Raw genomic sequence first — 27,318 nt, 5'->3', positions numbered from 1 at the left:
GTATAAGGTACAAGAGAAACATAAGGGTATTATGACGAGGGAGTGATCACCACCAGCATGTGGGGGAAGGGGGGAATCAAGAAAGGGTTTCCATAGGCGACATGTAAGGCAAACCTCAAAGGAAGCTGGGAATTCTTAGTGGTGAGCTGGTAGTGCATTCCAGATTTGCAAGATGGTTTGGTCTCTCTCTCTCTATATATATAAGCATGGGACCAGGAAATGGAATGTCAGGTTCATCAAAGAGCAAGTCTGTTGGTTTGGCTGAAATGGACAGTGCATGAAGGGGGGTAAGGCACATGAAGAAAGGCTTTAAATGCCAAGCTAAGCAGCATGTATTCTGTCTTAGAAGCAATAGAGAGCCTTCCAACATCCATTACATTTATTAGGCTCTTTTCCAGTATGAATTGTCTGATAGTAAGGAATGCATTTCAGCCTAAAGACTTCCTGAATCAATTATGTAGCTTCCAAGTTTTCAAAGAATTAGAATAAATAACACTATTCTGGATTAAATTCAATTTATCTCCCATTGACAATTTAGAAGACATTGATTCTTTGAGGTCATCATTTTTTTCTATCAATAATCATTGGATTGATCACTGCAGGACTTCCAATGAGGACTTCATCCAGCAGCTCTTTATTGGGTAGAAGTGACTACTGTGAGCTGTCAAAGGCTATGCCTATAGAACTCAAGTTCTAGCAGGATTTAGCAAGCTGGAAAGACTTGGAATATAGGCTTGATAATGGAATTGGGTATCTGTTAAGCCTAAGATCAGCCCAGGTATAGAAGAGTTCTATATTCTGTATCTATATCTATCTATCTATCTATCTATCTATCTATCTATCTATCTATCTATCTATCTATCTATCATATATTCTATTCTATATATTATATATATATATGTATGTATATGTATGTATAATATATTCTATGCCTCGATCTCTCTCCTCCCTCCCCTTTCCCAGTAAGACAAGACCTTTAAGGTACAGTCAGGCCCTCGTTAGTACAAATAATGAATATGGTGCTGGGTTCTGTATTTGAATTCTCATCATGTGACATCTAAAATTATGTGTTTCTAGCCCAATGGCAATATGCAGTGTGACTGAATAATACCATCACTTCACAAGACTCATTATTTGGACTAATTTGGACCTAGCTAGACTGAAGGAAGATCATCTCACTGAAGTTCAATCAACAGGATCACAGATCTGGATTTTGAAGGATTCTTAGAGGCCCTTGAGTCCAACTCTTTATTTTACAGATGAGGAAACAGAGACCACAGAAATAAAGTACAGTAACTTGGTACAGTGGATAGAGTGCTGGGCTTAGAATCAAGAAGACTCCTCTTTATGAGTTTAAATCCACTTACTAGCTGTGTGACCTTGGGCAAGTCACTTCATCCTGTTTGCCTCAGTTTCCTCATTTGTAAAATGAGGTGGAGAAAGAAATGGCAAACCACTCCAGTACCCTTTCTAAGAAAACCCCACACAGGGTCACAGAATCAGACATGCCGATACAACTCAACAGCTCGCTCTAGATCATAAAAGTAGTAATTAAATTCAAGAAACATTTATTAAATGCCTACCATGTGCAAGGTGTTGTGCTTGGCACCAGGGAAAAATACGAAGATAAAAGAGAGGATCCTTGCCTTGCCCTCAATGAGCTTACATTCATTTGTCTGTGGGAAGATAAAATGATCTAGACACCAACTTTGACTTTATTTTGGGTCTTTATTTTGTATATGAGAAAAAATAGCACAGGGCGTAATGAGCTGCCAATTCGACCAATTTTTTTCAGTCAACAATGATTTATGGAGTATCTACCACAAAGCATTGTATAGTGGAAGACCACTGTGTCTGAGGGTAGATGTGCTGGATTCAGTATTGGCCCTGCCACATCCTAACTGTGTCACCTTGTGCAAGTCACTTAATTCTCTTCACCTTGGTTAAGATAAGGGGTGAGCCTCAATGACCTCCAAGATCCCTTTGAGCTCCTATGATGAGAAGCAAAGGTGTAGGACTCTCTGCCAGCGGGTGAAGCAGATTAAAATGTCACTGGGAAATGTTTAATGACAAAATAAATACAAAATACAATATAATGTAGATAATGTTAATTTATGGTTCTCTAAGTTAATAAGTGACCTGGAGGGATTCTATTTATGTTTTGACCCCAGTGATCTGGAGGCCCAGTGCTAACAGCTGTTTTCCTCACTCTCTCACTCATTCTATCTTCTCCCTGACAGTTTCAAGGATTTGTAGGTGTGTTGCAGAGTGACCAAGCTTAGGAGGCCCCTAGTCTGAACGACTAAAATAACCCAGCTGAGATGACCAAATCGGATTGGCCTCTCATAATCCGATTGCTGATCAGGATTGACCTGTAAATGTTCGATTGTTCAAACCATTGCATCACCTCAAGGTTATGTTGAGCAGGGGCAGAGACTAGAACCCAGGAGGCCTGACTTCTGAGCAAAGCAGAGCTATGGGGGCACCTGTGAGAAGTTTAACTCTTGATCTAGCCAGTGCCTGGATACCTCTTTGACTCTGCCCATCATGGTGGGTGTGGATTATTTCAAATTGGTAACATTCACATCCATTTTTAATTAGAATATAAAAGACATTGTAGTCTGTCTAGTGAGCAGAGAGTTAGCCTTGAAGATAGGAAGAACTAGGAGTAAAAATCCTGCTTCTGATGCCTATTGGCTTATGTGATCTGGGGTAAGGTGTCCCAGGAAGCTCTCGAAGACTACTAAGTGACCAAGAAGTTGCTGACTTGCATTAGAGTAGGGACTTCGTAGTACCTCTATTGAGGGGCAGGTAGGTGGCACAGTAGATAAGTGGCAGGCCTGGAGTCAGGAAGACCTAGGTTCAAATCCAGGCTCAGATACTTACTAGCTATGTGACCTTAGGCAAGTAAGTCACTTAACCTTTGTGTGCCTTATTCCACTGGAGAAGGGAGTGGCAAGCCACTTCAGTAACTTTGCCAAGCATTGGCATGCTGTTGTCTACGGGGTCCCTCTTCCTGTCCAGTATCATTGACAAATACTGTAGTGGAACCCTTAGGTAAATAAACATGAATGAGAATAGGCCATGAAAAAAAATGGGAGACTAGCTTGCATTAGCAATCCCTAGACCTGAATTCTAATCCCAGCTATTAGTAACTGGGTGACTTTGGGCAAATCATTACCCCCCTCTCCTTATCTGAAAAAATGTGAGGGTTGGGCTGGTTAACCTCTGAGGGACCTTTGCACCTTAGACAACGGTCTATGATTTATTGATCTTATTAGATTTGACAGTGACTTCTTTAGGGAACTAACTAGGCAGATATGTGTGGGAGCTATTATTAAAATAAATAACTAAATAAATAAGCAAACAAACAAATAAATTAATTAATTAACAGCAGGTTCTTTTCTCACTTCCCCAAATACAGGACATATTTAACCTGCTTTCTGGTCTAAAAATGCATGCAAGATCTTGAGATTTTTGCCTCTTGAACCCTGGTCAGTGTCTGAAAGGAAAAATGAGGCCTCTTCTGGGGACTTCAGAGGAGTTCAAGGTTCAGTGCCACTTGGAAAAAAGAGAGATTTTATGAAAGTGCCAGGACCAATACTGAAGAGCTTGCCTTCCCTATCTTGTAATGAGGACCTACATGACTGCTGCAGGTCCGGACTTCTATCAGAGTGACTCTATCTTGGTAATGACAGACCCCCAAGCATGACAGAAACCTTATTGGTTTCTTACAGGTCTCCTTGTAATTCTCTCCAGCTTGAGTCAAGTTCTAGGAAAAATAAATTCACAGACAACAGAATTCTCTAAGGGGAGACTGACATGGGACAATAGTCTTATTCCTTAAATTCTCCACCTAATAACTGCAATAATTCTCTTCCTATCCTGCCGATTATTGAGGTGAGACATCTCTTGTTCTGAGTCTCCTTCTATCCCAGATCAGACCTAAGGCAACTACCAACCAGGTGATGTTTCAGCATTCTATGAAAATGACCAGTGGAGAGTACTTGTGACCAAGTGATATTTCAGCATTCTATGAAAATGACCAGTGGAGGCTAGAGCATGGCTGCTCTGAGTATCTGTACCACTTGCAGAGTGTCTTGGAGCATCTTGTAGCGGTCAGAGTGCTAGACTCCAGGTCCAAAAGACTTGGGTTCAAATTATGCCTCTGTATTTTCATCTATAAAATAGGGATAATGATACCTGTACTAAATCTCTGGTTTAGGTAAGATTAAATATAGAATGGGTTTTTGTAACCTAGCCTGGTGTAAATTCCAGTTGAATAGTATTAAGCTGATTAAAGGCATTGTGATGCAGAGGTAAAGGATTGTCTTTGGAATCTGAAGACCTGGATTTGAATCCTAATTTTGCCACCCCCTGTCAGTTTGATTTTCAGCCTGAGAACCTACATGAACTTTAGTTTTCTCTTCTGCAAAATGTAACTAATCTCCAACATGTCTATTCTTGGACCTCAGTTTCCTAAAATGTAACTAATCTCCAAGGTTCCTTACCACTAAATCCAGTGAGGCTACTTTTACCTTAAACATGATTTCTCTGAAAGGAAAATTAGTGTATTATAGGTCACACTAAGGTTTGACACAAACCACCCACTAGAGAGGGCAGGCAATCCCAGAGTCTAGTTTCTTCCTAAAAAACAAAACAAAACAAAACAAAAAAACCTCATTCAATGATTAAAAAAAATAACAACTAAGCACTAGTTATATACAAGGACACTGTGCTTTGTTATCAAGGATTTTTTCAAAATGTAAATGTAGGAGAAGAAATAAGATATTCATAAGAAACAATTACAGAAGAGAATATGGAATTTTCACAGAATTCATAGTGGTCATTTCATAAATAAACCTAGAAAGTCACTCTATTTTACAAATGGGGAAACTGAGGAGCTAGGAAGGAAAGTGTCTTTCTCAGAGAGGTTTGCATACCACTGTATTCAAGGCTGAGCCATTACTTGCACCTTTTTCTCCTGACTTTTTTCTCAATACTTTTTTCCAACATGTTACTCTGTTTCCTTAGTCCTGCCAAGGCTTTGTAAGAGATCATAGAGAGGATATTTGGTGTTGGGGTAGGGGAAGGGATGGACAGGGAGGCTGTGGGAGGATCAGAGAAATTTACCTCAAGCAATGATATTTTCTATGTAGGAGATAAAATGATACAAAAAAAATTTGCAAAGCTACAATTTATTCCTTAAAAAAAATCTCAGGTTTCAATATCCCGAAGACCATAGGAATTAGACCCCAATTTAAGATCAAACACTGCTGAAGTGATTCGTTTTTAACACTGACCTGCACCTATTTTAGGGGGTGCAGATCAAGGTTACACTCCACAAAGGCCAGTCCAAGGTTTGGGAAATGCTTTAAACACATTAGATCTAAGAAAAATCATTCTGTATGCACAGCTAGCTTCTTCGAACATGCAGAGAGATAGAGTAGGGTATGAGCATTTGAGTATTAGAAAGGTTGACAGCCTTTGAAGCTGTACCAGGCTGCTCCTGCTCAGACTTTGAAGTTCAGAACCCAAGGACTTCAGGACCTGGTTCATTGTTCTTCACAGAAAGTAATTTGTTTCTTTGAACTTACAAAATATATGAGTAAAATTGTGGCATCAGTTTGATTGAATCAAATGCTTGAATATGGAAATAAGCATCAGAGATTAAAGTGGGTGCCCTTTATAGGGCTGCCTTGGTAACTGGCACAAAATAGAGAACATGGGTTTGTTTTTTTTTTAATGTGTTCTCTTGAGAGAGACATTGTGGTGTAGGGAGCATGGTGGGGTAGTATATCCAGAGGACTGGATTTGGAATTGAGATGGGTTCAAATTTGGCTCTAGTGTTTATTACTTCTGGGATCCTGGATGAGTCATTGACCCTTTTGGGGCCTTAGTTTTCCTCATCTGAAAAATGGAAAGATGGTGGGGATTACACCCAATGATCTCATGGTTCTCTTTTAGCTCTCAATCTTGAGACCTAATGTGGACTAGAATTCATACTGAGCTGGTTTCCTCCTCATCTGCCCTGCCTTCCTCACCAAGTTTTTTCTAAAGTGCAAATGTGGGGAGGAGGAGACAATCACAACACACACACACACACACACACACACGTATATGTATATGCATATGTATACATATGTGTGTATATATATGTGTGTATATGTATGTGTGTGTGTGTGTGTGTGTGTGTGTGTGTGTGTGTGTGTGTGTGTGTATACATGTCTGCTTGTCTTATAGTGGCAAGGCACTGAATCTCCAGAGTCAAAGATCTGGGTTTTAATTCCCCTTCCAGTGTTTACTACATGTGTGGTTTCGGGCAAGTCACTTCATCTTTGTGGGTCTCAGTTTCCCTATCTGTCAAATGAGGAGGACTGGATTACATGACTGCTGAGACCCCTTTGTAGCTCCCCAGTGATGATCCTACGTCCAGTTATGTCACTACCAATCTCTAAGTGTATACAGGGCTTCATTCTTTATCATTTTGTTTCATCAGAGTTAGAAACCCCCATTGCAGCAATGTTGCCGAGTAATGAGTATTTCATTATGTTTTTTATTTCTTAAACCTACAGGTTCTTAGTTTTGGATGGAAGGCCAACCACGATTTATCTTTTTTGGGGGGGGAGAGTGGTTCATTCTCCACCCCCACCCCCACTTCCCCTGAATGACAGCATCAGCAGAGATAGAATTTCATTACATTTATGACCTGTAACTCTCTGCTCCTTCCCCTTTCTCTTTGTCTTGGCTGGCTACACATTGTGCTGGAGAGAGGAGAGGGAGTTGGAAAGCATCTTCCCATTGAGAAATTTACATAGTACAGCTGGAGGTCTTAAAAAGACTTCCAAAGAGGCCAAATCAGATGTAAATCAAAGGCAGGGAGATATTGGAGTTGACCTCTGGCTAGCCACAAGCACATAATTATTCTGGGTTTGAGGTCTGGGGTGTGTAGGGATGGTGTTTATCCTCTTCTTTCTGGAGCAGCCGCTGTCCACAGGGAGCCAACTTCCAATTCATTTCAGTTCTGTTCAGTTCAATCACCAAACATGTATCAAATGCTTCCTGTGTGTAAGATCCTACACATGGCTTTGTGGGTAGAAAGACAAAAAGTCTGACTTTATGTGAGCTTACTTCTATTGGAGATACAATATATATGCACATAATCATAATAGCTAGCATTTATATAATGCTTTAAGTTCTTTTAAGTATTATCTCATTTGAACTGTACATCAACCCTGGGAGGTAGGTAATTATTATCTTCATTTTATAGATAAGGAAACTGAGTCCAACAGAGGTTAAGTAACTTGCCCAGGGTCACACAGTGTCTAAGACTGAATTTGAACTTGAGACTTCCTGACTTCAGGTTAGTTGGGGTGGGAAAAACACGAATAATTTAGAGAATCTGGAAAGACCTTCTGAAGGAGGCAGCTACTGAGCTGAGCCAAGCAGGGAGCTAAGGATTCCAAGAGGAAGAGGTAAAGAGGCAAGAGCATCCTGGGCATAGGGGTGGGGTGGGTGGTCAGTCTGGAGAGATTGGTTGGTGTTTATCAAAGTGAAGTGCTTTGAATGTCAGATAAAAGAGTTTACATTTTATCCTGGAGGCAATTTCGGGGCTGCTGAAGCTTTTGGGGGGTTGGCATGGCTAGGCCTGTACTATTGCTGGAGGCCATGTGAGAGTTGATGAAGGTCTGAACTAGGTTGGTGGTTATGTGAGTGAAGAGAAAACTTGCCCACTTATTAGATGGGGAAACATGAGGGAGAGGGTTGAGTTGTGGATGGCTTTAAGTTTTTGAAGGGGATGATTGGAAGGATGGTCATGTGGCCTTGACAGAATCGGGGAATTTAGGAAGATGAGTAAGCCTGGGGTTGGGGGAGAGAAAGCTTAATGAATTTCCTTTTGGCCAAGTTGAGTTGGAGATGCCCATAAGGAGTGTCCAGCAAAGACTTGGTGTTTCAGGATGAGAACTCAAGAAGGAGGATCATCTACATCGAGGGGACAGTTTTAATTCATGAGAGCGATGACATCAACGAAAATAAGTTTAGATAGAGAAGAGAAGAGGGTCTGAGAAAGAGTCCTCAGGTTCATCCACAATCAGAGAATCGGCCATGAGTTATAACTGACAATAAAGAACAGAAGCAGTTGAGTTAACCCAGAATCTGCATAATTTACATATGCAGAAGTGTGGCAGAAAATCACAGTGATGTGCCTGACCCAATTCGAGAGTCATTTGGAGGAAAAAATGCCCTAGAAGTCCCATGATAGTAATCCCATATCCAGGACCTAGGTTAAAACAGTTGTAGTTCCCTCTGGTGACCTGTCTTTTTACACATGCCATTCTTTTCGAAGCCAGGAGGAAGGGCTAAATGTTTGGACATATTGGCAGTGTAATGGGGGGGGGGGAGGGATTCCTAATGATTGCATTGTGCATTATGCCTGAAGTCAGGGACCTCAGAGGCACAGGGACACTCAGTCAAAGTTATCTAGTCCAGTTCATTCATTTTGGGTCAGGGAAAGGAAGCAACTTGGGTCTGTTTTAACTTGATTCCTAATCCAAATACAAATTGGCAGACATTTATTAAATACCTTCTGTATATACAGTACAGCCTTGGACTAGAAATAGATACAAAGCTTAAATAACAAGAGCATTCCAGCCTTCAAGGAGTTAACGATCTAGACATAGACCATGTCTGTATCTTTCGAAGAATGTCTTAAAGTTTGCTAAGTGGTCTGTTTTTTATCTCATTTGAGCTTCACAGCAATAATTCATACTTACATAGCTCTCCAAGTCTTAGAAAGCACTTTTCTCACAACCACCGTGACATAAGCAGTGTCAACATTAATATTTACCTCAATTTACAAGGGGAAACTGAGCCTCCCAGAGGCAGAATGGCTTGTCCAGTTTTCACTCATCTAGTCAGTACTGAAGCTGGGATACAGACTTAGTTTTTCTGAGTCCAATCCTAGTGTGCTTTCTCCACTAACACAGCAATCACACTCCTGTTTTGTTGCCTATGAAAATATCGATGCAGGGGAAGTTGCTTGTAGGGTAAGACAGGATCCAAAGCCACTTTCAACCTCTGGCATGTTGAACCAGCTGTATACTTTGGGGCTATTGGCTTTTGCCAAGTAACCAATGTCAGTATGTCAATGGCCTCTAGGGATGTGATCCGGAATGGTGTTTGAACAGTGTAGGGTGATTTCTGCCATGAATCATTGGTTCCCTGAATCAGTTCCCAGGTAGAAGTAGGGTGTTATTGGTTGTCTAACATGTTTGGGGACACTGCCTTTTTGAGTCTCTTGTGAGGAAGTACGTGGCTCTTGGGCGCAAAGGGCTTATGTTTTGGTCTCTGTGGCTTGGAGAGGAGGAAGCAGACAGATGTCAATAAGGCCGGAAGCTAAGCTAGGGAAGTTGGTGAGGTTCCGTTCCTAACTCTCTTCCCCCACCCCCCTTCTCATTCCTCTTTATTCTTCACCCTTTCCTACTCTTACTTTCTCAGTTTATGCTCCATTCTTTCTCTTTCATGCTAAGGTAGCGGTTGATAAAGGCTCATTGGTATGATTTCTTCAAAAGTGATGTGATATACTAGGAAGAGTCCTGGTCTGAGAGTCAGGAGACCTGGCTTCTAGCCCCATATCTGCTGCTCACTAGCTGTATGAGGCTAGTCAGGCTGCTTCTTGGTCTGGGCCTCAGTTCTTTTATATCTGCAATGGTAGGGGCTGGAGGAGGGGTTAGAAATTGGGTTTTTACATCTGTAAGGTTCCTTTCAACCCTAATTATTTAATCCAATAATTATTTACATTATTTAAATTACATTTTTCTCCATGGACAATACAGTGCAATGGATAGAAAGTTAGCTTTTGAGTTAGGAAAAATGGAGTTCAAATCCTATCTCTGAGACTTATTGGCTATGAGACCCTGGACAAGTCTCTTAATCTCTCAATGCCCTTGGCAATGCTCAGGATTGCAGAAAAGATGCTGCTCATTTGCTTTAGGAGTTTGCTGATGAATTCACAGTTCTAGCCAAAATATTTTCCTAGAAGACTTTAAATACTGAGAAAGCTTTTAAGATGCATTGAAATGGTTGGGTAGGTAGTGATACTGGTAGATGCTGCTACTGGAGGAGACTGAGGCTGAGGCTGGAAGACCATTTAAATTCAGTAGTTTTAAGCTTCTGCAGGGTTAAAGTCCATCCGGTGGCTACACTAGGTCTGGTCCCAATATGGGGCATGGGTGGGTGGAGGTGGATGGGATGGAACCAAACTGCCTGGAGGAGGAGCAGACTGGCCCAAGTCAGAAACAACAGGTCAAAACTCCGGTGCCTGTCATCAGTGGAGTCAGGCCTGAAATGGCTGTAGCACTCGCTTGGGTGTGGTAAGGAGACCAAGGCTCAAATAGGAAAGCCCACCCAACAACAAAAGACCTCCCCACCCCCAAGGAAGAGTGTTGTGTGTGGAATGATAGTCAGTGGGGTGGGTATTCTGGAAAGGGGGATCTTTTGTCCTGCATTTTTGGAGTCACACTTGTGGAAGTGGCTACCTAGTCTGCCTAGGTAAGACCATCTCTGAAGGAGAGGTGGTTGCGAATGATGTGACATTGGGTATCCCAGCACTCCCCCCACTTTAGACTATAAACTCCTTGAGGGCAGGGACTGTCTTTTCTCTTTCTTTGCATTCAGAGCACTTAGCACTGTGCCTAGCACTTAGTAGGTTAGTCCTTATTAAAAGCTAGTTGACTGATTCAGAAATGAATCTTTGGGTGCTTAGGGCTGAGTACCAGGGCATCTGGGTGAAATGGAGTCCAGAAGCTGTGAGTTCACAAATTTGAAAGCAATTAAAGACTCCTTTCCTCATCTAATATTGCAAGTAAGGGCTGCCTTGGTGTTTCATTTTGGTCCCAGCAAGAACATATTTTTGCTGTAATTAGCCTGCTTTCCAAGTCTTGGCACAACTTCTGGGACAGTCTGCAGCCCATAAGACAGGAGGATGACTGATGTACATTGCCCAGTTTATGTGGGGCACTAATTCCCAGGATCCTGGTAAGTTTCTTAGTGTGAACACATTGTACAGAAAAAGGGGTGGATCACATGGCTGGTGATTACACACATCACATGTGTAGAATTATCCTGACAGCATCTTTTTTTTCTCTCCTATTTCTTCTTTCTGTTTCCTCTCTTGCAATAGGAAGAAAAAGAAAAATACCCATTTTGAAGAGACTTCTAAATGTGAGTACCATTTTTCTTTGGTTTTTGTATGACTTTTTGCAAGTTTGTGACAGGGTTTTTCCGTGTTTGTTCAACGGCAAAACAATTATTTCCCACCCTTTCCCAAATGATGAAAAAATGTGCTGGGCAATGAGACAGCCTTTTGCTTGAACTTTTGTCTCCATGATGCAGAGTAGCAAGTTCTGCAGGAAAGCTGGATCATGTACACTACCATTGAAGGTAACTGGGACCGTCTGATCCTGGCTTTCCTTCAACTCTCTGGGCAACTGTGACTACAAAGAATGATGGGTGTTGGTGTCTTAACACACATTTGTCAAGTAACTTACACACTCAATCTGCTCCACCACCTTCCTCAACGATAACACCTTCCCCCTGAGAATTACCTCCAATATTTCCTGTACGTGTTTTTTTTTTTTTTTAATATAGAGTTGATGCATGTTGAGCAGGAACTTTGGCTTTCTTTGTAGCCCTAGCACTTGGCACAGTGCCTGGGAACACAGTGGATGCTTATTAAATACTTGAGGCAGCTAGGTGGCTCAGTGGATAGAGCTCTGGCCAGAAAGTCAGAAAGAACTGGGTTCAAATCTAGCCTCAGATACCTACTAGCTGTGTGACCCTGGGCAAGTCACTTAACCCAGGTTTGCCTCAGTTTCCTCATCTGTGAAATAAGCTGGAGAAGGAAATGGCAAACCAGTGTAGTATCTTTGTGAAGAAAACCCCAAACGGGGTCACAGAGAGTCAGATGCTACCGAAATGATTCAACAACGACAACAATAAATGCTTAGTGATCTGAGTCGACTCTGACATTCTATGCTACAAGGTCTCTTCAAGTTCTGAAATTCTGTGAGAATTATGAAGCCTATGGTGGATGTCCCTTGAATTGGGAGATTAAGTCCACTTAGCATTGTGTATTTTCAGGTTTAAGTGTGAAGAGAAGAAGAGTATCCTTCAGACCTGTGACACAGTCCCACCTTTTCTTTGAATGGCTGGCCTCCAATTTAATCTGGTACTCAATTCTGCTTTGGTCTCTCTCTGCATTGAACAAACACTTAAAAGGTCCTGTCAGTGGAAATACAACAGTGTAGAAAATACCTGTGTTGTTTGTGGCCCTGGACCTCCTTGGCATGGCGTTTAAACCTGAATTCTGTTGTTGGCTTGGAAAAGCTACTGTTGCAGTCTAAATCCCTTAAATCCATGCATCTGTATGTAGTGAATCCCCCCCACCCCCCTCTCGGGGCTGAAGAACTTACATCCTTATATTACAGTTATATGATATTGGTGTAGCAACTTCACTGGTTAATATGTAGCAAGAAGAAAATAGCTCAGTTGTAACAAGCGCGTTTAATATTGTGGAACTGGAATGTTGTCGCTTTCTGGTTTTACATAAAAGATGGTTGTGTTAACAGACCCCATCAGCCCCTACTTCTTCAGCTGGTAGTTTTGTGGAAGCCAAACAAAGCAACCTGTTGTTTTCTTGAGGGCATTTCTTTTCCCCCCAAAGTTAGAAGAGAGCCCAGGTCCAGACAAGAACTGTAGAGCATAGATGTGAGAGCTAGTTGGGACCTTAAAGATTACCCAGCCAGAAAATCATCAACTTTAAGCTTGATGTGGCCGGAAAGGACATCTGGTCTGACACCCTCATTTTCTAGTTAAGGATATCATGCCCAGATCAGTTGTGACTTGTCTGATGATACACAGGTGTTAAATAGCAAAAGCAGCGTTTGAATGCACGTCTTTTTACTCCAATATATTCTGTAGATTTAGAATCTGACCTCAGCCACTTACTAGCTGTGTGACTGCACAAGTTACCTAACCCTGTTTGCCTATTTCCCCATCTATAAAATGAGCTGGAGAAGGAAATGGCAAGCCACTCCAGTATCTTTGCCAAGAAAACCCCAGATGGAATCATGAAGAGTAGGACATGACTGAAACACCACCACCACCATCAAGGGACAGAGATTCTGAAAAATCACAATATCTCAGGGCTGGAAGGGACCTGAGAGGCCCGTCTAGTTCAATATATATACCCTTAAAAAGTTTCCTGTCTATGACACACCCACACTTGTAACAATAGATTCTGGGCGATTGTTTTCTAAAGGGGAATTCTAAACATGCTTTGAGCAAAAGCAAGCAGTATGTAGATTCCTTTAAGGGGGGGTGGGGGAAAGAGGAGGTACCATTAATGTGGCTCTGTTATAAGATCTAGGGCGTTTAGTTTTTTTTAATAGTCACATGACTTTCTAGTCCTATTTGCTACCCAGAAAAACTTTATCTGGTACCTGGGATAATTAAGGTGAGTATCAACTCTACAGACACAACCAACTTTAGGAGGTGAAGTATTCAAGCATGAGCCCCTTCAGGGGAACCCATCCCAGTCTAATCCAATTCAACAAGTATTTATTTATTTATTTGTATTTATTCTTTTAAAATTTGTTTTATATATACTTGTATGACCTGTTTCAAAAGTCTAAATGAAGTTTCAATGTATTTGACACAAAGGTGTTTGCGGCAAATGAAGCAGAAGGTGTGGAGGGGTTGCAGTTGGGGAGGGAAGATATGCTTCTTTCCCCTTTTGTGAGATCTCAGATTTTTTAAAGCAATGCATAGGAGAGACGTAAGACAAACACTGAGCCTGCCTTTATTTTCCTGTCTTCTGGAAAGAATGGACAGGGTCAGATTGGATATATCTGTAGGGTAGCAAGCTATTCCCAGTGTATAGTGTGTGAGTGTGCACGCACGTGCATGTGTATGTATACATGCATGTATATGCACATATATACACACACTTGTATGTATATGTACATGTGTATTGTGTGCACACATGTATAAGTACACATGTATGTGTAAGTACCTTGTGTGCATATACATGTGTGTATGCACTTGTGTGTATATCTATGTGTATATGTACATGTGTATTTAGATATGCACATGTGTGTACACACATGTGCAGTGTGTGTGTGTGTGTGTGTGTGTAAAGGGGAGGATAAGCTGAAGGAAATAAGGCTTTCAGAAACTCCCAAGTCTCAAGAGTGTAACCTCTCAGAAGAGAGAAGCTTCTTAGCTCTGTGAACTCCCGGAAAGGCGTGAGTTCATTCTGCTGACTGTCAGAACAGGACTTCATAGCAATGTGAGCTCCTAAACCCAGAAGTCCCCACTCTCCAAACTGAACATGCTGAAGATTTCACAGCATCCTTCCCTGATGTTGCAGGAAAGACTCCAAGGTTGCAAAATTTGGGGAGCGTTGTCACGTCCTACACTTGTTACATTTTTCCTTCCTATCTGACACTCTTTTGTCTTTTTAAAGGTCCATAGGATTAGAGATGAGGAGAAAAAGAGGAAAGGGACTGAGAAACCAGAAAGAACCTCAAAGGTTATAGTCCAGTCCCTTCATTTTGCAGATGGGGAAACTGAGGCCCAGGAAACTAAAGTGACATACCCAGAGTCAAGCAACTAGTAAGTGGCAGAGCCAGGGTTCAAAGCCATATTCCATTTTGCATCTCATTCTACATTGAGTGTTCTTGACACCATACTATAAACCTCTGGTAATACCCATTGAAATAGCATTCCTTAGCTGCTACTGCTGAGGAGGAACCACTTATGGGGGGCCATCTCAGCAGTTCAATCTAACAAGCATTTATGAAGTGTCTCTTGTATAATATACAATTCCTGGGGAATACAAACATGAAAAACAATATAGACTCTGCCCTCAAGGAGTTTATCATCTACTTGGGAGGGTGTATAGGATGAGCACAAGTACATATAATGAATGAAAAGTCGAATGTGATAAGGCAAAACAAAGTAAGAATCCAGGAGAGAACTAATATCATTTTAATTCCTACAGTGAATTATTTTCCATTTGTGCCACTCTCCCATGAAGAAACAGCCTCTTCCTTCCCATCCTTAATGAGAAGGAATCACAAGTTGTGATTGGCTAGTGGATTTATCATTAGCTCTTTGAAGAGTTAACCTTGTGAGTGTACACACCCATTTTTCATGGAGCGAAAAAGAGTCCATTAGTTCCTGTTTGGTTCTGACCGATTTGGTTCTTTCCTTCACTTGAATGAAGTACAATGTAGGATGTTGAGTGGTATCATGGAAAAAGCACCAGATTGGCAATAAAATAAGACTTGAGCTCTTGTCTTGGCTTTGCTGTGTGACCTTGGGTAAATCACTTTTCTCTGGACTTCTATTTCCTCCCATAAAATGAAGAAGTAGAGCTGGGTGATCTCGAAGGTCCTTTTGAGCTTGAAATTCTATGATTTATAGTCTCTCATTAACTTGCTGTGTCATCTTGAGTGAATTTCTTGTCTTTGGGGAGCCTCATGTTATTTAGTTAAAAAATTATAGGATCAGATTAGATAATCTCATAAGTCTTCATTGCAGTTATAAAGTTTTATGGCTATGTAGTTACCTTAGGTATTTTTTTTTAGTTGAACTTAAGCTGAAATAAGGGTGGAGTGGATGCAGAAGCTGTTGAAATAGGGGCTTTGCCTTGGCTTGCCTTTTGGGCTAAAATGTATGCTAATATCCACCTAGTTTGTAGAATCTAGCATCTCTGTAAACCAAGTAATCCAGATACTATAGTGATCATCTGATGATTAGATCTTAGAACCCAAACCAGGGATGTCTATCTGAGCATCTTCTAAGTGTCAAGCAACTCTTATAAGTGCTGGGGATACAAAGACTGGGACAAGAAAAGAATCCTCATCCACAAGAGACATACATTCAGTACTAGACAGCTAAACCTCTTAGGTCTTACTCCGGTGAACTATTAAATACTGAGGGTTTTCCAACCGTGAAAACCCATCTTCCATCTTGCTTATGAGTCTCAAAGTAACTTATCTTCCAAGAGATGCTATCATTACTAAGATTACCAGGGACAACCTAGTATGAGCTAAAATGTCTCTTGGCTTTTGGATAACTAGTATTAGATCATTTCTGTGAATTCTTTTATTATCCTCTTATGGTGCCCACAGTCAGAGCTTCGTGGCTGGTTTTCCTTCAGTGGCTAAACTCTGAACAACTTTCCTACTGTCCCTTCAGTCTCTCTTCCTTTCCATCTCTGCCCCTGCCTCTGTTCCTTCCCACCTCTCTCTCCCCCTCTACTCTCTCCCTTCTCCCCTCCCCCTCTTTCTCTTCCCCTCTCTTCCCCTCCTCTCTCTCTCTCCCCCTTATCTCTAGCTTCAAAATATTACTTCTTGTCCTATCATTTGATCAGTTCCTGCCCTCCCCTTCATCTATGTGCGTACTTCGATTGTGTAATCCTGTTCCCTTTGACCCTTTCCTCTACTAATTAATTTACCTCTCTTGGTTTCTCCTCCACCTTGTACCCTCTTGGCTTTGACTTGCCTTCCTTATTTTTGCCATTTTCCTCCTTCCTGTTCCTGCCCTCTTGCTTCCCTGAGGGAAACAGGTTCTGAAGACCAGGGCTGATCAGAGTCTCTTGTCTCCTGATTTCTCTCCAGAGTTCCTAGGAGAAGTAATGAAAGGCAGAGATTCTCCCAGGCATGTCAGACTGTGAGCTTCTGTTGAGTCAGCTGCTGCCCAGGCCTTCCATGGATCCCTGGGGTGCCACCTCAAGGCCCCTACTGTCTGTAGTTGTGCTGCTGATTTTCTCTGGTTAGATGTATTATTTATTAGCATCTGATCCCCTCTTGTTGCCTGCAGTTCGTATTTTGTGCCATGGCAAAAGGTGGTCTAGTCTATTGGTGGCCTTTCTGCATGTGCCTGTATTCTTCGCTATTGCCTGGGTTGCACATTAGGCACAGTGACCAGGGGGATGGGTGGGAGCTGTTGGATGTGTCCATTTTCCCAGTAATTGTTACTTGTCTCTTATCCAGCTTCAAATCTTGGCTCTGTCAAGAGCTGCTTGATTTAGGTGAATTTTTCCTAAAATTGATGCTAATGCCTTCGAAGCCCTCGTCTTGAATCCTGGCTTTGTCACTTATTAACTGTGTGCCCTTAGGGCAAGCAAACAATTTCTTGAAGCTTCTATATCTCCAACTGCAAAATTGGGGTAATAATACCTATGTCATAGGGTTTATTGTGAGGTTCATATGACACAAGCTGTGTTAAACACATTGTAAATCATTGAGGGCTCTATAAATGGGTGAAAACCTTTCTAAGTCTGGCCCTTGCTCTTAGCCCTAGAGCAACAGAGTGGCCCCATGAGGATAGGTCTGGTAGGAAATGGGATCTGGAATGGTTCCCTGATGGAACTCCTTGGACTGAAGTCAAAACTGGTGCACTTAACCTTTTCTTTTCTTCTTGATTCTTCATCCCTTCATTTCCATCCCTGCATCTCATGACTTTTCTTCAGGGTTGCTATGGCGACTAAAAGAGTTGGGGCTCTGATCTCTTGCTGAGGCTTGGGGTATGTGGGTCCTCTGCCATGCAAAAGTTCCTCCTGCCTAAGGGACATCTCGGTGCTTTCCTGTCCTCCATCTCTTTGTGTCTATCTGCCAAAGAAGACCTACTTCTTAATGCCTGTGAAGAAAAAGCATCTCGTATGTAATGCATATTGACTACTTTTTTAAAAGAATGTTCATCATTCAAAAGTCCTTTGGCAGACTCTAAACAGTTAATAATAACCAAATGGTTTTCATCTATCTAACTGAACTGCAGTTTGTAAAATACCGTCCTAATGACCCTATGAAGTAGGCAGTGAAAGTCATTATTTCCATCTTTATAGCTGAAGAAACTGAGGGAAATGACTTGCCTAAGGTCACACTATGTTGGGGCCAGGCCTCGTAAAAAGACTGCTGACTGAGAGTCAAGAAAACTCAGGTTCGAATCCTGTCTTAGACATTTAATAGCTGTGTGACTCTGGTAGTCAGTTAAGCACTCTGGGCCTCAGTTTCCTCTGATATAAAGTGAAGGAAATGGACTAAAATAAAGACCTTGGGTCCTTGAGCTCTCTCTGTCTCTCTCTGTCTCTCCTTCTTTCTTTCTAATGACTGTTTCAGTATAATTGGTTTCCTTTGTAATCCTCTGTATTTTGTTTTATATGTTTACAAACATAATTCTGAGGAGCCTACAGGCTTCCCCAGACATTGCCAAAGGGGTCCATGACAAAAATAAGGCTCAGAATCCCTGGACTAGATGTTGTCTGAGGTCTCTTCCAACTCTAAGAGTCCAGGGATCCTGCCTGCTTTTCTCACTACGCAAAACCACACCAGACCAGACCCCACAGCCTCCTGAGCTGAAACATAGCGCCATCTTGTGATACCACTATTTATTATAGAGTGGACTGCCGTGAATGTGCTGGAGAACAATATGAGCTTGGCAAGAGTTTTAGTTACTGGAGAATCTAGTTCTAAGTGCCAATGTGAAGGTGGTTTCCCCTAGCAAATAACACCTGCCCCCCGGCCCCCATACCAGGATTCCCCACAGGCCTTTGGTAGTCAAAGATCTTCCGCTTTCTTCATGGAGTCAAGAATATTCATGAATGAGGGGGTGGGGTGGGGAGCCTTTATATACAACTATGCCAGTAGCCACTTTGCTAAGTGCTTTATATCTTAATAATAATAATATAATAATATCTTATCAATAACACAATAACATGCTGAGTGAAGTGAGCAGAACCAAGAAGACTTTGTACACAATAACAGCCACGTTATGCAATGACTAAGATTGTTAAACTGAACCCTTCTCAGCATTACGAGGCTCTAAGACATCTCCAGAGGCCTTGGGATGGAAAATGCTGTCCACATCCAAAGAAAGAACTATGGAACTCCAATCGCTATCACTTATTTTTACCTTCTGTTGAGTTTTGTTTCATCTTTCTGATGGTTCCTCCTATTGGTTTTAATTTTTACTTACAACTTCACTAATGTGAAAATATGTTTAATGGGTATGTAAATATAAAGCCTATATCAGATTGTGCACCGTCTTGGGGAGGGTAGGGGGGAGGAAGGGGGAGAAAAATTTTCAACTCAAAAGCATATGGAAGTGATTGTTGATAAACCAAAATAAATTAATAAAAAAAGAAAAATAATAATATAATAACAATAATAACAATATTTATATGGGGCTTTAAATTCTGCAAAACCCTTTATGAATTTTATCTCATTCTATCCTCACAACAACCCTGGGAGGTAGGTGCTATTATTATCCCCATTTTACAGATGAGAAAACTGGTCAAACAAATTAAATGACTTGCTCAGGACCATACAGCTTTAAGTGTCTGAGGCCAGATTTACACTCCTTGCTGACTCTAGGATCAGAGCTCTATCGGCTGTACCACCTAGCTGTCAGATATCACTCATATATTTCTATGTGTATACATATATAAATGTGCCTCAGGAAAACACATTTTTTAAAAAAAAGTGTATGCTGGCAAATAATATACTGTGTTTCTTGAATTCTTTGATTGTGTTGCCTCTCATGCTTACTGCGAAAGCTCTGAATAATATTAATAACTGTACGATGATTCCACTGATTTGGAGATGAAGGTACATTGTGGTACAATGGAAAAAGAGCCCACAGATGGGATTCAGGGAAAGAGGCCTCAAGTCTTGGCTCTGTCATGAAGAACTTAGTGAGTGGTATTGGGTTGGTCACATCTATTCTGGGGTCCTCAGTTTTTTCTCCTTTGTAAAATGAGGAGTTGAATTAGACCAGGAGTTCTTAATGTGGGAGATCCGTGATCCTTCTTTGTGTTTTTAATAACTATATTTGAATATAATTGATTTCTGTTTTATGCGTGTAAAAACATTCTTCTGAGAAGGGGTTCTTGAAGCTTCCCCAGTCTGCTGAAAGGGTCCATGCCACAAGAAAAGTTAAGAACCCCTGGGAAGAATCCTTCCAGCTCTGCCCTCTGAGGCTGCTCTGAAGTGAGCTGTGGTGGAGAAGGTCTTGAGTCCATTCTAGAGATTGACCCTTCCTGACCAGAACTGGCTGTTGGTCTCAATCAGTAGACTTTTATTTCCTGAAGGTCTACTCTGTGGGTGCACGGCCTTAACGTCAGCTTGTAATTCAGTAGGACTTAGGTCATTTGATCTCTGACTACTTGAGAGCTGACTGACTAATAGAGGAAAGGATTTCAATTCTAATTGACAAGCATTGATTACACTTCTATTATGTACAAGGTGCTGTCCTCAGTGCTGGCGAGGAGGTTGGGAAATGAGTTACAAATACTAGAGATATCTTAAGGCAGTGTGTCAAGGACTGCCCACTGAGGGATACAGACAAGAAGAGCTATGAGATTTTATAGAAAGGAGAGAGCCCACTGGGTAGATGTGCTCCAGGAGGGCTTTGTGGGATACATCTACCCAGTGGGCTCTCTCCTTTCTAGAAATATGTGTAGCTGGGACATAAGCAATAGATGGTAGAATAGTGGGCATTAGTAGTGCAGAGGAAAGTCCAACCTTGACCCAATTGTGTGCTGGTAGAGGGGGCACTCTTAGTTTTGTTTCATCTGGGTTGGGGGAGAGCAAAGTGGTCCCAGAGTGCTGTGGGGGAAATGATTGACTCTAGGGAGAAATAGTTCATTTGAATCCTAAAAAATGATTGGGTCATACAACAAATCATAGAAATAATCAATAACTTCATTCAAGAGAATGACAATAATGAGACAACATACCAAAAATTTATGGGATGCAGTGAAAGCAGTTCTTAGGAGAAGTTTTATATCTCTAAATGTTTGCATGAATACAATAGAAAAAGAGGAGATCAATGAATTGGGCATACAACTAAAAAAAAAAACGAGAAAAAGAACAAATTAAAATTCCTCAATTAAACACCAAATTAGAAATACTGAAAACCAAAGGAGAAATTCACAAAATTGAAATTGAAAAATAGTTCATTCAGCAGTCCAGAAGTAGCAAGTGAAGGGGGCAGGGTTGAGCAGCAGCTGGGGTGCCCCAAGAAGAGTGGAAACCAAGGCTGTGGAGAATGTGGGCCAGTTGGTGTCAAAGCTAGAAGGATCCCATTCTCCCAAGTCCTAGCCCAATATTCTTCCCATCACTTTCTGCTGCCTCATGTTGGGTGACATTTTGAATTATATCAATGCTGGTTCTCAGGATCAGTTCTGAGTCACTTTGGAACTTAGACCAATAAATGACTTCACCTTAACTTCTCTGACAAGACAAGAGAACAAGCCTTGTGGGGTCCTGGAAAGGGCCCTGGATTTCAAATAAGAGAACATGGCTTGGAGTCTTTTGCTACCTAAATGATAAGTCTCCCTCTTTGGGCCTCCTTTTCCCCATCTCTGAAATGAGGTGGTTGGACAAGATGACCTTTGAGGTTCCTTCCAACTGTAATCCATGATCCTTAGGTGAGAGATGTCTTCCAAGAGTAAATTGTCTTGTTTAACACCATTGGTCACAAGTATTCAGTGAGATCTCTCGCACTTAAATTCACAGTAAAATGAAAGTAGGAAGAACTCCTTGGAAAGTCAGAGATGGGTCTAAACTTGAACAAGTTCTTTGTTGTTCACAGATAGATATTAAATTCAGACCCAAATTCTCATTATCTCATAACCTTTCTCTGAATTTTCTGTTGCTTCCTGATACTATCAGGTTCTTTCAAACTGCTTGATTTCCATGCAATAGAGAAAAGCCCTGGATTAGCTACTGTTTTGAAAAAGTTTCTTAGTCATCTCAGCGAGCAGATGGTCTGACCAGGACACAGCTGATCTCTAGCGCGTGGTTTTGTGAGTGTGGAGTTGGGATGGGAGCTTCCACTCTTAGGGCTCTGCTGTATGGGAAGGATGCTTTTTAGGTGAGTCTTTAACCATTTGGAAAGTTAAAAAGTTTACCAGTCTTTCAAGTCATGATGGTGTGGAGATCCCTCACTGGGGTGTTTTATTACAAAGGGGATTTAAAAAAAAATACCCCAGAACATCTGAGAGTTGAGAATTAAACAGCCTCTATCCTCACCACAACAACTTAAGCTATATTTATGTTCTCACTCCTCTGTTAAAGAAGGATGTGTTCTGTGAGGCAGCTAAATGGCATTGTGGGCTTGACTCTATCAACCTTAGCTTCCTCATCTGAAAAATGGGCACGATAATAGCACCTACCTCACAGGATTGTCATGAAGCTCAGTTAGTCAACAAGCATTTATTAAGGATTCACTACTTACCAGGAAGTGCTGGGGATACAAAGAAAGGTAAAAACACAGTTCCTTTCATCAAGCGGCTCCTATTTCTAATAGGTCAAATGAAAATGTGCAAAGCACTTTGTGAATTCCAAAGTGCTCTATAAATTATATTATTCTACAGGTGGTTAATGATCCACCTGGGGGAAACTTAAGTCCTGAAGAAGAACCCACCTTTCTGGGGGAGAAGGTGCTCTCTAGATTGGTTTCTGCTTGGGACCAGAAGAAGCATGTGAACTAGGCAACCTCTCAAAATATAGTAATTGGAGGATTATAGATGGCGACAAAGTGAGAGTGGTACAGTACTTTTTCAAGAAAAGAGGACTTGTGTTCAAATCCAGCCTTCCTGACTTAGTGACTTTGGGCAAATCACTTAACCTGCCTAATCTTAATTTTCCATATCTGCAAAATTAGGTGGTCCCTCTTAGTGTCCCTCCCAGCTCTAAATCTGTGAACCTGTAAGGAAACTTGTCCTGATGTGGCTTCATCCTCTTCATACAGACTGAACCTGGAGAATAACTGAAATGTTGAGAATGGAGGAAAGGGAACAGCACACCCAGTTTTCAAGGTCTTTACAGACAAGGTCTGTAAAGCATTTTGTAAGCTTCAAAAGTGCCATATACTTTGTATTTAATTAACTTTTGTTCTGAATGTGTCTTCCCAGTAGCAAGTTCCTTGAGGGCCAGGTCAATCTCATTTTTATCTTTGCATTTCCAGCACCTCACAAATTGCAGGCACTTAACGAAATATTTGTTGACATTTGTTAAACAAATGTCAACCAACATCATTACTATTATTATTTGACAGGAAATGTGATTCATAAAGAAATAGTTCACCTGGTATTTGGGCCATCTGAATAGCTAATAGGAAAACAGTTTGGCTAAGATAGAAATTGTGACAATGAATGCCCTCTCTGTTTCCCCCTCCCCAGAATGATAGGAAAAAAGTTGCAGATTTGGTAGCCATTTATAGTAATGGCCTAAATCTTGTTTGTCTTCTTTGTCCATAAGGAGTGAGAGAATTTTGAGGTTGCCAAAGAGAGCTCCTTATGACAACATGTGATGCAGACAAATAATCTGATTATTTTCTGAGCTTCAGGGACTTGTCGCTTTATTGAAAGGTCACAGGAAGAGGGAGGAAAGTGACCCTAGGACTGAATCTCCCCATGAAAGATGAGGCAAAGGGAGGGGGAAAAGAACCACTGATGGTTACTTTTTCATTTGTAGACAGGCAGCTTTGGAGGTCCAGCTAGGAAGGGGCAGATATTCTAGCTCAACATCCCTTTAGAAAAACTATGCAATAGAGAATAAGCCCTGTATCTGTGCTTTGCTTGTAGAGATTTTTTTTTTTGAGGCAATTGAGGTTAAGTGACTTGCCCAAGGTCACACAGCTAGTAAGTGAGTCTGGTCCTCCTGACTTCAGGGCTGGAACTCTATCCATGGTACCATCTAGCTGCCCTGGAGATTTTTTTTAAAGGTCATAAAAATGATACAGGGACATACTATGAGTTATTTTATTCACCATGTTGAGATAGTGGAATGAGTACATTGTATGTGAGACAAGAAGACCCAAGTTCAAATCCCATCTTAGACACTTTTTAGCTGTGTGACCTTAGGCAAATCACTTAACCTCTGTTTTTTCAGTTTCCTCATCTGTAAAATGGGGATAATAACAGTAATACCCACCTCTCAAGGTTGTTGTGAGGATCAGATGATATTATATCTGGCAAATATTTAGCATAATACCTGATGCAAAGTAGGGTCTATATGAATGTTAGTTATTGTTGGTGTTATTAATATTATTATTATTGGCTCCAAGATCCCTTCCTCCTCTAAATCCTATAATCTTGTGATTACATTCAAGTGGTCAGTTGCATCTTGCCCATTATTTGGGGAGTCATAGACAAGGCCCTTTCATTAATCCATGTTTGGTATACAGAAAGATCCCAAGAGGGGAAGTCATTCATCCTGAGTTCTAGACCCAGGTCATTCCAGAAGTCTGACCTTGGAAAAGTTCCTTCCAATTGTTCAGCCTCAGTTTCCTCCAGCATGAGTGGATTGGCCTTGATTCTCCAAGGTCCTTCCATCTCTCAAGAGTATCCAAGTACATGTTATTGTAATTGGGATTAGGCTGAAGAGATGTTGCCTGGGAGAAGTTATGTTCTGATGGATAGAAGAGGTGACTTTTCATGAGCGTCTCAAAGCCTTCTTCTCAGCTGGGCTGGCTTCTGCTTATACTGCAAATTCAAATGTTTACATGTAGATGGAGCTTTGAAAGTGATGGAAAACGATTTTTTCACTGTATCAAATGTAAACTCCTGCCTGTCTTGAAAGGCCTTTCAGGGTCTGACCTCACTTGTGCTCTCCAGCCTTTTTTCTCTCTCTGCTCTTTAAATGCAGTTTCCTGGCTTAACCTCCCCTTCAGTAATCAGGGTCCCCACTTTCTCCCTTATTCCTCCTGGGCGTCTTCACTCTTTTTGTGTCTCCCTACCCAGGATGAAGCCTCAAGATTCAATTCAAGTCTCATCTCCTCCGTGGAGGCTTTTGTGGTGGGATGGGCCAGAGAACTGAGCCTCGTGGACCTCAGTTCCAATCTGAACCCTGTTCTTTGACTGGGGTGAGGAAACAAGTCATTTTCTTGTTTATAAGATGAACAGTCCATACATGATCACTAGTCTGTTCTCGCCTTCACCAATTTCCCTCACTGTCTCCTGAGTGCCTTAGCTTGTCCCATATAATTTAATTTCTTATCGGGATCATAAGTTTAGCCCTGGAAAATACCATAGAGATTCGTTTTATAGATGGAGAAAATTGAAGCTTCAAGAGGCTCAGTGATCTGGCCAAGCTCACACAGGGGCATTCATGCTCTCAAGGCCCTGTAATGTCTCTAACTTTTCAACAATGTGAGTCTTGTCTTCCAATCTAGAAGTATAAGCTTGCTGATGGCAAGGGACCATTGACCTTCTCCTTCTGTATCATCCACAGCCTGGACCTGAGCCCACAGCAGGCTGTTCTATAATATATATGCTGATCCTGTAAGCAATTTCCTCCTGGAAACCTAGCCTTTATTACCTATGAAGATGAAGTCTATCTCAGTCCTGGCCCTCTCCAAATCACTTAGGACCAATTCCCAGTTAGTGAGGGTTCTCCAGGACACCCAGTATCCAGCTCCTTTTATATGCAGAAGAGTCACAGACACCTCATAAAATTCTATTAATAAGGTGCATTATGATTCCATGGTTTGAAATGTTTTAAGGGTTAGAGCTGAGCCTCCCAGACTCTTTATGTGCTGTGGCTTGGGGTAAAGTTCCTTGACATCTACTCCTCAGTTTCTCTATATTTTAACTTTGATAACCTTGAAACAACTTGGAGATTGGTGCCCTTAATGAATAACACTCTTGGCTTCCCATGGAACTGACCTCCGACCCTTGTGAAGTCATAAGCCTAGCATTACCTTGGAAACCATGGGTTGTGCTCTTGAAGTGATTCTATGGGGATATAATTTTTTTTCCCCTTCTCCTTGAGTTCACTTTCCCTGGGTCTAATAAAATCAGGCTTCCAGCTCTTGTTGATGGCTACTTTGGAAATTAATTCTCCTTTCAGTTGATTAAAGTTTAGGAGACATTCTGAGACCCTCCCCCAAGAAAACTGGTCACCTTCCACTCAAACCTTGGAAATCCCACACCATGCATGTTTCTGGTTTTGCCTATCCAAAGTCAACCCCTCTCCTAGACAGAACCCTGAAGAGGTTCTGAGTTGAGGGAAGGTGAGTTCCTGGGGAGTAATCGGTTCATTCCTTGAGTGCAGTGAAGACAGGGCTGGTGTCAAGCTGTGTTGAGCTTTTGATTAAGAAATGCCCTGGAATCTGATGGTTTGTGCTTCACTACCTCCAGGAGGGCATTCCAAAGGAAGGGAGGTCAGGTGAGTGAGCACTAACATGTTAGTAATTCAAGATTGTTGTCTTGATTGGAAGGGAGAGGGAATGGAAGGGAGAATGGAAGTGAAGAAAGGAAGGAAGCCCGTTATAGGCAAGTCGTTGTAAGCTGGTGAATTTCAAGAGGGATTAACAGATTGGGTACCTTTTTTTTCTATGAGGGCAAGGAGAGGGGCGAGTCTAAAAATAACCTTTTGGCTGGTATGGGGAGATGTGCTGACTAATACCAGTAGGTTGGTAAGTAGGATTAGGATTGATGTTAAGCGTCCTGGGTTCAGATTCTGTTATTTGTTTACCTGAGTGATGTTAAATAACTTCTCTGATTTGGTCCACAATTTCTTAAGCTGTAAAATAAGGGGGTTGAGGTAGATAAGGAATCTAAGGGTCTCCCTTTTCTTTCTCCTTGAAGCCTAACAGTGTTTGTGAGGGAAACATACTTGACCAAGAGTCAGAGACCCTAAGTTCTGATTAGTAGAAGGGATGAGAAGGAGCAGAGTAAGATCTGAAAGAGGGGTCTCCCATCTCTAAATCTAGTGCTTCTAAGCCTTGTTCATGATCTTGGCTTTTAAAGTCAGCATGGTGTAAGGGGTTAGAGTGCTGAACTTGGGAGTCAGAAAGAACAAGTTTGAATCCTACTTTAGACACTCAGTATTTGTGTGACCCTGGGCCTCAGTTTCTTCATCTGTAAAATGAGAGGGATGGATTTGATGACCTGGTAGTTCTTTCCCAGCTCCCTACTGATCACCTCTTTATTGCTTGTTAGGCTTTTGCTACTAAATTAGGCTATTTTTCTGAAAGCTAGCTGTGTGACCTTGGACCAGCTACTTGGGTGGGATCTGTCAAATGAAGCTCTAAAAGTGTGGGGGCAGAATGAGGAATCCCTTCCATCTTAAAGGAGCATGCAAATCATTTCCCTGTAGTGGTTGGGGATTGGGGATTGGGAAGGAGGAGACTCTTTATTCTAGCCCCAAACCCCAGAAAATTTTTTCGATGTCCTGCACCAAGTCAAAGATTGGAAAGAATGTTTGTAAGAGAGCAGCATGGTTTAGTACAGTGTTCCAG

The 27,318-nt window shown here is 41.5% G+C and overlaps 1 protein-coding gene across 5 annotated transcripts in view; it reads left to right on the top strand.

Annotated features, from left to right (window-relative positions):
• The window catches only part of SLC6A6 (solute carrier family 6 member 6), a 135,296-nt gene that overhangs the window by 5,529 nt on the left and 102,449 nt on the right, over positions 1-27,318 (top strand). For 2 of the 5 annotated variants that reach the window (XM_020981135.2, XM_020981132.2), the window contains exon 2: positions 11,183-11,223. The exons of 1 other annotated variant lie outside the window; for it this stretch is intronic. The gene's annotated coding sequence lies outside the window, so the exon portion shown is untranslated. Of the gene's footprint in view, positions 1-9,309; positions 9,414-10,862; positions 11,038-11,182; positions 11,224-27,318 lie in introns of those variants that run through there. 2 more of the 5 variants (XM_020981133.2, XM_020981134.2) reach the window with 2 other exon arrangements.

This window comes from Phascolarctos cinereus, unplaced genomic scaffold, assembly GCF_003287225.1.
Source record: "Phascolarctos cinereus isolate Bilbo 61053 unplaced genomic scaffold, phaCin_HiC Scaffold_4;HRSCAF=312, whole genome shotgun sequence".
In the NCBI taxonomy this organism is placed as follows: Eukaryota; Metazoa; Chordata; class Mammalia; order Diprotodontia; family Phascolarctidae; genus Phascolarctos; species Phascolarctos cinereus.
The sequence above is the reverse complement of the archived record's forward strand: the minus strand, read 5'-3'. Positions and strand labels throughout refer to the sequence as shown.